This window comes from Podarcis muralis, chromosome 4 (genome assembly GCF_964188315.1).
Source record: "Podarcis muralis chromosome 4, rPodMur119.hap1.1, whole genome shotgun sequence".
Lineage (NCBI taxonomy): Eukaryota > Metazoa > Chordata > Lepidosauria > Squamata > Lacertidae > Podarcis > Podarcis muralis.
The window spans coordinates 36286791-36298299 of NC_135658.1; positions in this window are offsets into that span (position 1 = coordinate 36286791).

Consider the following 11509-nt stretch of genomic DNA (forward strand, 5'->3'; position numbering starts at 1 on the left):
ACAAAACTTAGTAAATGAATAAATTTACAGGACACAGCAACGCAGGCCCTATTTTTACTAGAAAGGCAGTAGCCCTTTTCTCTTATCATAAGGTAACATAAGAGCTCTCATCCCTCTTGTGAATAAATCATTTTATTATTGTAAAGACATAGCTGTTTATAGAGTTGTGAATGATTGTAAGCATTGTCCTATGGCTAAATACCTCGACTTGAAAGGAAATATGAGGTAAGGCTGACCTACTTTGCATAACACATGAAACCACATGAAACCCAAAGAGGAACTTGCAGATACGTTGATCCTCCCTAGTCGTTTTTACTGCTGCACCACACTAAGCCAAGAGAAGTTTTGGCTTAGGCTTTGTGTGTGTTGTATGGTGCACAGTCACATATATTTAAAGCACTATGATGCCGCTTTAAGCGGTCATGGCGCCTCCAAAACGGGTATTTTAAACAACTCTGAGCACTGCTAATAAACAACAGCTCCAAGAATTATACTGGGGGAGCCATGACTGTTTAAAATGGCTTCATGTTGCTGTAAATGTATAGTTTGAATGTGGCCTGAGTCTCAGGGTTAAGTTCTCTTTACATTAACTACGCGGATGGCGCTGTGAGTAAAAGCCTCAGTGCCTAGGGCTTGCCGATCGAAAGGTCGGCGGTTCGAATCCCCACGGCGGGGTGCGCTCCCGTTGCTCGGTCCCAGCGCCTGCCAACCTAGCAGTTCGAAAGCACCCCCGGGTGCAAGTAGATAAATAGGGACCGCTTACTGGCGGGAAGGTAAACGGCGTTCTGTGTGCTGCGCTGGCTCGCCAGATGCAGCTTGTCACGCTGGCCACGTGACCCGGAAGTGTCTCCGGACAGCGCTGGCCCTCGGCCTCTTGAGTGAGATGGGCGCACAACCCCAGAGTCTGTCAAGACTAGCCCGTACGGGCAGGGGTACCTTTACCTTTACATTAACTACACACTGTAGCCAAGGTTTGCTCTTAGCTGACTTATAGTGACTATTTCAGAGCCTATGATCAATGTTACAACTATTGCAGATCAATTATAGTGCATTAAAAGAAGCGCTAGAACAGTCAAGGGCTGTCAATATTTTGGGAGAGCCGGTAGGCACATGAGGAATTTTTTTTAAGTGCCATGGGAGCCAGTCACAAAAAGGCTGCTATGTGGGGTGGGGCGGGGCATGGCATGGCATGGCATGGCACAACAAAAGGACTGAAGTGGAGCATGGCATAACACAAAATGGCTGCCACATCTAAAAGAGAAAAGAGACAGGATCACAAAATGGTGTGGCTGTGTCTTCCATCAATTAGAAAAAAGCACCTAGTCACTGTTGTGAAGGGTGGGGGGAGCTTAAAACAGCCAATCCTCCTGTCAGACTGGGAATATCCCCCCTCTCAGCCACTTTAGGATATCCCACCATTCTTCATCAGGGTTTATTTTCTTTCAGCAAAGTAAGCGGCTCACGTACAGGGGCATAGCTAGCTGTTCCAGCACCTACTGGGGCACGGGGCCGCCAGGGCAATCCGCCCAAGGGGGCAGCACGGTGAGCTGCCTGTGTAGTCCGTCTGGCGGAAGCAATCCCCATGCTCTCATTTCAGGCAGCATTGGGCCCAGAACCACTGCATCACTCCCAAGAGAGACACATGGCTTGGCCACACAGCAGGCAAGGCCCCATGGTAAGTGCCGCCCCCTGCGGTGTGCCATTTTGTCACTCCCTCAGGCATGACACCCAGGGAGAACCGCATCCCACTCACCTCCATTCCTACGCCCCTGCTCACAGATACAGTGGACCCTCGAGTTATCTACCACTCTGGATACGTAACTTTCGGGTTGTGAACACGGCAAACCCAGAAGCGTATACTTCTGGGTTTTGCCCCGCACACATGCATAGAAACGCTCTATTGTGCTGTGTGCACAGATGTGGCACCTCCAGTTACAGACTTTTCGGGTTAAGTATGGACCCCCGGAATGAATTTAATTCATATCCGGAGGGTCCACTGTATTTCAAAGAAAGCTTTTCTAATAAAGAACATTGTAACACAATAGCATACTGTCTAAGAGCAACTAAAACAACACTATGAGGAAAGAATGACAGTTGGTCTCTCTAACTGAACCCCCGAAGGGAGGGGCTGGTTGCGGAGCACAACATAAAAGCCCTTCCCACCAGATGCCAGACACTCTACTATTCAAGTTAGGCCTCTATGTTTTTTCTAATAGTCACCACCACACTCACTCACAGAGAGAAGCTCTTTATACTTCTTCTCTGTTCAGAATGGTATTCAAGGAATTGTCTGAGGGGGCGTATTCAAAGCAGGAAGAGGTTAAGCCAGTACAAACAGAAACTGAGAAAGAAAAGTAAGCAGTCTCTTGTGCATTGTGGATTTCTGAGAAGATGATAGGATTTGTGCCATATGAGGTACTGCTGGGCACACAGGCAGCTGCTAGCACCAAATTGTTGACCTATGAGGTTAGTGTCCAAAGTAAATTGATTTTTGCTGGGTATTGGGAATCTTAGGAATAACCAAATTTTTCATACAATTATCAAATGCATTTCATATGTGATACAAATATATTAGCATTGTTGGTATTCCAGGTCTACTATTAACCAGCAATAACATTTTATAAAGAAAAAGGGATACATTTACACTTTTGTTTTCTGCTTTATTAGTTAACGTGATAAGACTGAAGCAGTGTGCATCAAAATGTTTGTGTGTGTGTGTGTGTGTGTGTGTGTGTGTGTGTATACACACACACATACACATAATTCAGAAACAAGCAATTATATGGTTGATTGAATTCCCTCATTAATCTGCTCTGTAAAATAAAATAAAATAAATTGTCATGGTCTTAATTCTGCAATGTGGAATGTCTGGAGCCAGCCAGTTTATCTCAACTTCATCAAAGGGCCTGATTCAAGAGTTTCACTATGGACCCTGAATATTAGTGGCAGCAAGGAGCATTTAATAGTTCCCCTCAGGTGTTTTGAGTTGGATTTGCCAACTTGTAAGCAGGTCTGGAATGGGGCTAGAAAGCTAAAAAGCACTCAGAGCTGTTCACATTTTGGCTGCATCTTCTGAGGGAGCTTTGGATTGTGAAAACAAGGGAGAAGGCCTTTTTGGTTGTGCCTCCCTGCTTATGGTATGCTCTCCTCAGCGAGGTCCACCTGGTGCCGGCATTAGCATCCCTTCAGTGCCAGGTAAAAACGTATCTCCTCTCCTAAGCATCTGATGGATTATGATGATTTTGGTGTTTATTGGTGCTGTTTTACTGGAATTGTTTTATTTGTTATTGCATGGTTTTGATCATAGTGTATTTTTCCTTCATATGTTACACTTTATGCTCTTTAAATTTCATAAGTTGCTTGGAGACTTCTTATGTGGCAAGCGACTAATAAATTGAAATAATTACTTTTTTGGGGGGGGTCTCTGTTGATGGTCCCCCTTGGCTCAGGTGCATGGCTCTTAACTAGTAGAAGCCATGCATTCAGTGTTGTAGAACCTCCTGACTGAGAGTAGACAGACACCCTCCTTGCTAAATTTCAGATGCGTGACAAAGACTTGCTTATTTCTGTTGTAATTTTGGTACTTTTCTGCTTTTGATGAATTTTAATCGTTATTCTCTCTTTGTTTCCGCTTTTATATTTGTTGTACACCACTTAAAAATTCTGAATGTTAAGTGGTTTCTAACTATCTGAAATAAATAACAAAATAAGTTGTATGTATGCTTTATGAACAGTATTCTTATTATTAGCATAAGTAGGTGTTTTTTTTAATCCTACTGTGTAGTTTAATCTCTTTATGAATTTTACATAACTATTTTGGTTTCACATATTTCTTTAAAGAATGTATCTCTTAACACATTAAATTCATAAATAGCTTTTGCTAACCTGCCTGTATAGCCTCACTGCTTCCACACTAGGACTCCTTAGTACTGCTGAATCATTACTTTCCCACTCCAAACTGTTAGTTGAATTAAAACAATAGTTCTGTGGTGCACTTAATATTGTGCTTTACCTTCATTAACTTCCAGCAATTCTGATTTGTAAGGTGAAGAGAGGAAAAAGTGATGACTTTTGTTTGTACTATCTGAAGAGAAGCGGGTGCAGGCAGCATTAATTCTCCACCAACTTCTTGTTTTGCATAATTTTATTTATTTTTCTTGGAGGCGGGGTAGAAAAAATGATAAAAAGGATAATCCACCCCTTCTCATATTGAGTTGGAACACAGAACTTTGAAAGCAATGGGAGGTCCTGCTGTTTTCCAAGCTGGGATAATGCAAGGAAGGGAGAATTCCTGTTCTCAGCTTTGGAAAGCAGCCCAACCTCTTGATGCTTGAAAAGCTCTATAGCTAGAGAAAGGGAGAACTTCATCATTTGGACCGAAACCTGAGAGCTTTGCAAAAGAATTAGACTTTTCTGTAAAAGTATAATTGTCTTTGTTGCTGTTTAGTCGTTTAGTCGTGTCCGACTCTTCGTGACCCCATGGACCAGAGCACACCAGGCACCTCTGTCCTCCACTACCTCCCGCAGTTTAGTCAAACTCATGTTGGTAGCTTCGAGAACACTGTCCAACCATCTCATCCTCTGTTGTCCCCTTCTCCTTGTGCCCTCCATCTTACCCAGCATCAGTGTCTTCTCCAGGGAGTCTTCTCTTCCCATGAGGTGGTGCAATAGGAAGGCCTTGCTAAGGCTGGCTTCAGCACCTTTAATAGCTGTGTAGAAGAATGAAATCCATCGGGTATAACTTGTCTGGATAATACGTAAAGAGAGAATAATCAAATGATGATTTTTGCATTAAAATTATGCAAAATGAAGCTGTGGAAGCACTTACATGTCTGCCACTCAAGCAAAGATGGAAAGTTTTCAGAGGCAGGGTAAAAGAGGGTCCAAGTGACATAAAAACATTAGCACTTTGTTTCCAAATTAATGTGTGAAAGCAGTCTCACCATTAGTCCATCTAGCCCAACTGGCAATGCTCCAACATCTTGAGGAAGACACTTGACCAGCCCCCTGTCCTAGCCCTGCTATGTATCATCTTTTCATTGGTGATGACGGGAGAATGACTCTGGGATTTTCTATGTGACAAGCATATGCCCCAATAACAAACTGCTAGTATCTTGAAGCTGGAAGTTTTCCATCTCAGTAGCAGATGGCCTCAAAGACATCATTATTGTGTAGTATGTGTCTCTAGATACTTAATGGGAGAAAACACCAGAAATTCACGCAAGCTGCATCTGATGAAGACACAAGCTGGTGTTCCCACTGAGCAAGCTGTGCTGTTATATATGTGGGTGGGACATAAATAGTGAGGAGTTTATTCAAATTTGAAAGTGGTTGGAGTTATGGTACATCAAATTACTACAGTTCAACATATTGAAACAGCAACCTAGAAATACAAGCAACAGCCCTATACCAAATATCAGACCATTTGTCCATCTAACTCAGTGTTGTCTATGCCAACGGCAGTAGTGTTCCCGAGTTTTCCCCAACCTTAACTGGGAAGGTCCCAGGTTCAGACTCTTGCATCTCCACTTGGTACACTTCCACTGAGGTATGGTCCTATCTCTTCCAGGTGCTGTGACTCAAAAGTGGAACCGAGCAGCTGTGCTGGTGGAGCTCTTCTCTGGCCCAAATTCCCCACTCTCAGCTACCACTTAACCCTCTAGAACACTCACTGGCTGCTTTGAACTACAAAGTTCTATACATGGATGTCCTGCATTTGTGCACTTCGGCCCTATGATATATTTATGGATTGGTTTAGCTTTCGTATCACATTGATAGGCAGCTGCATCCTTTCTCCTACTTTGGAGGCCGCTGCACAAAGGTGGGAGGCACTTGGCAACAGTATTGGCACTTTCATCCTACTTGCTTCTTAAAAGAATGTTTCTTATAGGCTTCATTCCATCTTCACTATTATAAGTACATATTTGTGTGAGGGGCTTGTGTCCACTCCCATTAATGTTGGAATTCCGCACAATATGCTGCTTGTGACTTTGCCTCTTCCTCTACTATACAGGATGGAGTGGGTACTTAGGTACTGCAAAAAAAGAAGCAGCAATGTGCCATCAAGAAAGACAAACCAAAATGGCACAGATTTGCATGAAGTTTGCAAATCCTAATGTGTAGGTGCATAATAATTGTTACAAGTTAAAATGGAAAACAATCCATCTCACCAAAGGCAGGTAAGCTGGGGCCAGGTAACCTGTGTGCCTGGCTGCACAGTTTACTATCCAGGATCTGTTAGTTGACGGGTCTCTACTCTTCTACTCTGTGGTTCATTATCATTAAATTGGACTTGGACCAGACAACTTTTTTTCAAAAAAAAAAAAAAGAGGCTCCATCAAATAGCAAATACATGGCCAGCGTAGCACAGGAACCCGCTCGCTGTTTTGGCTTCCTCTTCCTGCCGGTAGAGGCTGCACAGGGCTAAAGAAGCCATAGCCGCGTGCAGCCTCTCTCTGCTGGAGGGGATGTGCACGGCTATCCCTGAAGCCTGGAGAGCGAGAGGGGTCGGTGCGCAGTGATGCCTCTCGCTCTCCAGGCTTCAGCGAAAGCAACGCAAAGCCTCCGGAGCGTGGAGGGAGCGCTCCCTCTGCGCTTCGGAGGCTTAGCGTTGCTATTGCTGAAGCCAAGGAGCCTGCATTCGCCCCATAGGACGCACACACATTTCACCTCAATTTTTGGAGGGGGAAAAGTGCATCCTATAGAGCAAAAAATACGGTATATTGCCTACCTTTTCAAACACAAATGTATTGCTATTTCATAGACGGGGCACAGTAGCAAGATCAAATGCAAGAAAATTGTTGCATGCTATAGAACATTGATTGGGAAATTTGATCATTGTGTGCCTCCAGCTTTATGTTTTTCATCAAAGATGAACAGCTATTATTGCCCTACAAATCTGTTGCATAAATCACATTTATGTTGTAATTAAAGGATTTACACATGATAGCCTTGATTACGGCAGACCTGTTGTATACTTAGTAATATCTCTAAGCCTGCTCAGATGAACTAGTCTTCTGGTTTTGTTATTCACGCCTGAGCTTCAAAGCAGCCAATTTGCATACTGCAAATGACATTCCTTTACAGAAAGGTGGCTAATCTTTTATAAATGGGGGGGGGGGATTGGCATTTATTGTTCACAAAGAACTCTGCTGGTATTTGGATGGCTATTATTTGCAATTCTAAAGAAACTCCACTGCAGTTTAACATATATTAATGCCCAATTATATTAAGTGTTATTCTACCTTTCTCTTAGCTAGAAGCCTTACATTTTTGAAAAAGGTACTTATTTAGCTAAAAGATTTCAGGTAAAACTGTTAAGCTTGAAGCCAGCCCAGTAATTTAAATTAATTTTTGGAGGGAGGGGTAAAGCCTATTGCACTTATCCCACTTCCCCTAATACATGCAGGAACATCAGAATGGCCTTGTTCCTTTCTTCCACATATAAAGGTCAAATTCAGCCCACGTTTATCATCCAAATGGATCATCAGCTTAAAATTTCAGTCCAGTAATGCTGCCGTTAGCATTTGTTTTATATCTTGGTCTTCAAAACACAAGAAGGCTTCAGTCCCATTCATCTCATCTGAACTATTGCCCAGGGAAGATTTTGAAAATAAGATCCCAAAGCTGAAAACCGATCACTTAATATTTACAGCTAGTCTCAGCATCCATAATGCCTACAACTGCAGGTATATTAAAACTGTCAGAGGGGTCGTACTGCTATCATACATTCCAGCCCTTCGTTGAGCTGCGCTTTTACACTGTAATTGAAAAGAGCCACAAGTTCTGGAAGAGGAAAAGCAGTAAATAACTCATAATCCAGTACAATGTAATATTTTAAATTCACAATGGTGTAAGGATTCCAAATGAAGGACTCTTTTAAATGTGATCCTGTGTTACAGAAAGAATGATTGCCTGATAATCTGGTGCATTTATTTCAAAGCACAGAATGGGTCCAAGTGGGGGGGAAACACCCTAATGATCCTTAATTTATATCTGTGCATTGCCATCAGCAAATGTACCAGCAAGGATAAGTGATCCGGAACAAGGATATCTGAAGAACTGGCTCATCCCACACATGCCGGTTTGTATTGGGCTAACATTTGTTTTCCCCTCAGAAGTACAGTGGTGCCTCGCAAGACAAAATTAATTCATTCCGTGAGTTTTTTCGTCTTGCGCTTTTTTCGTCTTGCGAAGCACGGTTTCGGAAAAGTTTTGGAAAAGCTTAAAAAACCACCAAAGTCTTCAAAAACCTCAAAAAAGGCTACCACACCGCGTGCTATGAGTTGCTCCTCGAAGTCAAGTCGCAACTGTATTAACGGTTTTAAGAAAAGGGAAACAAACTTGCAAGACGTTTCCGTCTTGCGAAGCAAGCCCATAGGGAAAATCGTCTTGCGAAGCAACTCAAAAAACCAAAAACCCTTTCGTCTTGCGAGTTTTCCGTCTTGCGAGGCATTCGTCTTGCGAGGTACCACTGTAAAGCAAGTGAGCATGAGAGATGGGACATTTTCCTTGATACAGGGGCACTGTCCAGAGGGGAGCTCTTTTGCCCAATCACTTCATACTTTCTACAAGCCCAGCTTTTCCATATAGATTTTCTTAATTTCTTAATTCAGTTTATTTCAGAAGATTTACATACCACTGAATCTACCAAATCTTCTAAACTACTCACATAAAACAATATAAAATGCTCACTCAAAATGACAATAAAATCAAATGTTAAAAAAAACTGGCATACACCTTATCAAAATAAAAATAAAATCAGCATTTCTAAAATGAATCTTAAATGACTTGAATCTGAAATGGCATGTTGAAATTACTTGTCTGGATAGGCTTGCTAAACAAACCCTTGGGGTCCCTTCCAACTATGCAATTCTAAGAGTCTATGAAAACAGTTTTTATCAAGTGCCGAAAGCAATAGAGAGAATGTGGTTCCTGCTACTTTGAAGGATCATTTCCTAGCAAGTGCAGAATGAACACTGTGTCGTACCTGTAAAAGTGGTAGTTGTATTTCTTAGAATCATAGACTTGTAGAGTTAGAAGAGACCCTAAATATAATCTAGTCCAATCCCCTGTAATGCAGAAATCTCAACTAAAGCATTGTAAATTAAGTGAGTATATAGAATTGGCAAAATTAACTTCAGTAATAAGATATCAATCAAATCAAAAGTTAAGAATGGAGTGGAAGTATTTCGAAGATTATATGTCAAAATATTGTTCTAAAAATGACATGCTAATAGGCTTAGAATAAGAATTGTAAGCAATAACAAAACCAATAAAGAGAGAGGGAAAAACCAGAATTTAACAAAAATAATTTATTATAGAATGCAAGGGAGAAAAGGTAGAAAGAAATATAAAGAAGTCAAATTGCTGTGGAGGGAAGTAGAGGGTGGGTGGTGGGTTTTATAATTAAGTGTATAATTATGCAGCTGTTGTAATTCAGATATTATATTTTATGTGAGGGAATCATTGGGAATTTTGGTTATTATGTATATATGTTAAGTTTCAATAAAGATCTTTGGGGGAAAATAAAAATTAAGCATCCGTGATGGGATGGTCACACAGCCTCTGCTTAAAAACCTCCAAGGAAGGAGAGTCCATTGCCTTCCAAGTAAGTCCATTCCACCTATGACCAGCTCTTACCATCAGCAAATTCTTCCTGATGTTTAGTCAGCCTCTCCTTTCTCGTAACTTGAAGCAACATATTCCCACCTATTAGAAAGCTAGCAGATTGGCTCTGCCACAGCTAACAATGTGCTTCTGGACATCTCTCTGACAACCACATGCTACAGGTGAGTGTGTTCATTCACACACACACACACACACACACACACACACACACACACACCAGCCCAGCCCAGCCCACAGAAAAGATGATATTCTACAAAAGCTTTTGCCATAGTTAATTTGTTGCCCTTTATATTTCAAACTGTTTCAAACTGTTGCATGAAATAGTGCAATTGAAGTTTTGAGGCAAAAGTGATTGGAAGATTGCATGTGGGTTCTAGGCACTTGCACCTTTAAAAATTGCATGATAGGCATTCAATAAGTGCAACGTCCCAATATGGAAATGAAATGATGGGCTTGCATTCTTCATCACCTTTTCCAACTCACTGGACCTCGGAACTTGCTACCTGGCACAGAAAACCACTGTATAATCTGCAAAGCTATTACACACACACATAAACATAGTTTCCATGTTATTTATTTCACTGCTTAATCCTGTCACATGATTGGTATAATGCTTGGAAAACATTCAGGAAAAGAATGAAAGAATTGTCTGCCCCTGCCCCAAAAAGCAATTAGAAATTAAATTGAAATATCTATACTATATACCCCATCAGAAGCCATATTCAACAAAATGGCAAACATATTAAATCTATGAGATATCCTACCTGAAAGGCACCTTTTCCCAATGATAAATATTGTATGGATTTCAGTACAGAGAAGCTATGAAGGTCGAAAAGAAATTTCACTTGTTACAGTATTTTCAGGGGCTAAAAGTCACGCACAACAATTATTGCTGTTTTCACCCTTTGGTAATCATTTGATAGAAATAAGATTGATTCATGTTTCCCTGTGATTTGCTTTGGGCCAAATTTAAAGATTGTCAAATTAAGGTTTATTGTAGTAGAAAGGACTTTACCAGTTTTCAGAGTTGTTGGAGTTTTTTTTTATAAAAAAAATATTTTACACATATTGCAGACCTGTCACCATCTAATCTGAAGACCTATAGAAAGGGAGATTCTTGAAAATACCAGCTCATGAGCATGACTTATGGGAATCAAATCACAGAATTGTTATAAAAAAAAAATGATGCCACTTTAGACTCTTATCCAAAGTACAATAAAAATGCTCTGACTTAATTCAAAGCCTTTTATTTATATCTTATTTCAGCATGTCTTAATAACTTGGTGTGGATTCAAGTGTACAACAATAAGAATAAACATGTAAAATATCAGGGTAACAGTTCTGTGCAATCCCCCAAATTTTAAAATATCCTAATATTATGGCATCTCCAATTGAAATTAGGACTGTCCATTTTCTCTAGAAGCTTTGGTAGAATGAAATTACTAAGTGCCAATAACACATTGCAAAACGTATGTTCAAACTATTTCAAAGGGTCCTATGTACCTCCAACTTACAGCAGCTCCTGAAGTCCATATTTTTCATGGATGCAAGCAACAGGTATCACCAGCAGTATTCGAAGCTCCCATTGTTCTAGGCGCATTTTGCGACAGGGAATTTCATTTGCGCGAGCAGTTTCTGAGGTCTGGCCATAGTACTGCACCTAAGATTTCAGAGTGGAAGAAAAGGAGGATATTTTTCTGCCTCCCCACTTCCAGCTATTCTCTGAAGACTGGAGCAGAGACCCTCTTGAGAATATTAGAGGGGTGGGTAGGGGAAGGAATAGACCATGTGAAAAATGAACATAATATTTTAGCTGCAGTTCATTCATTTTCAGCTTTGTATTCTTGGTATAAAAAAAGTGTGTCTAGACATTCCATTG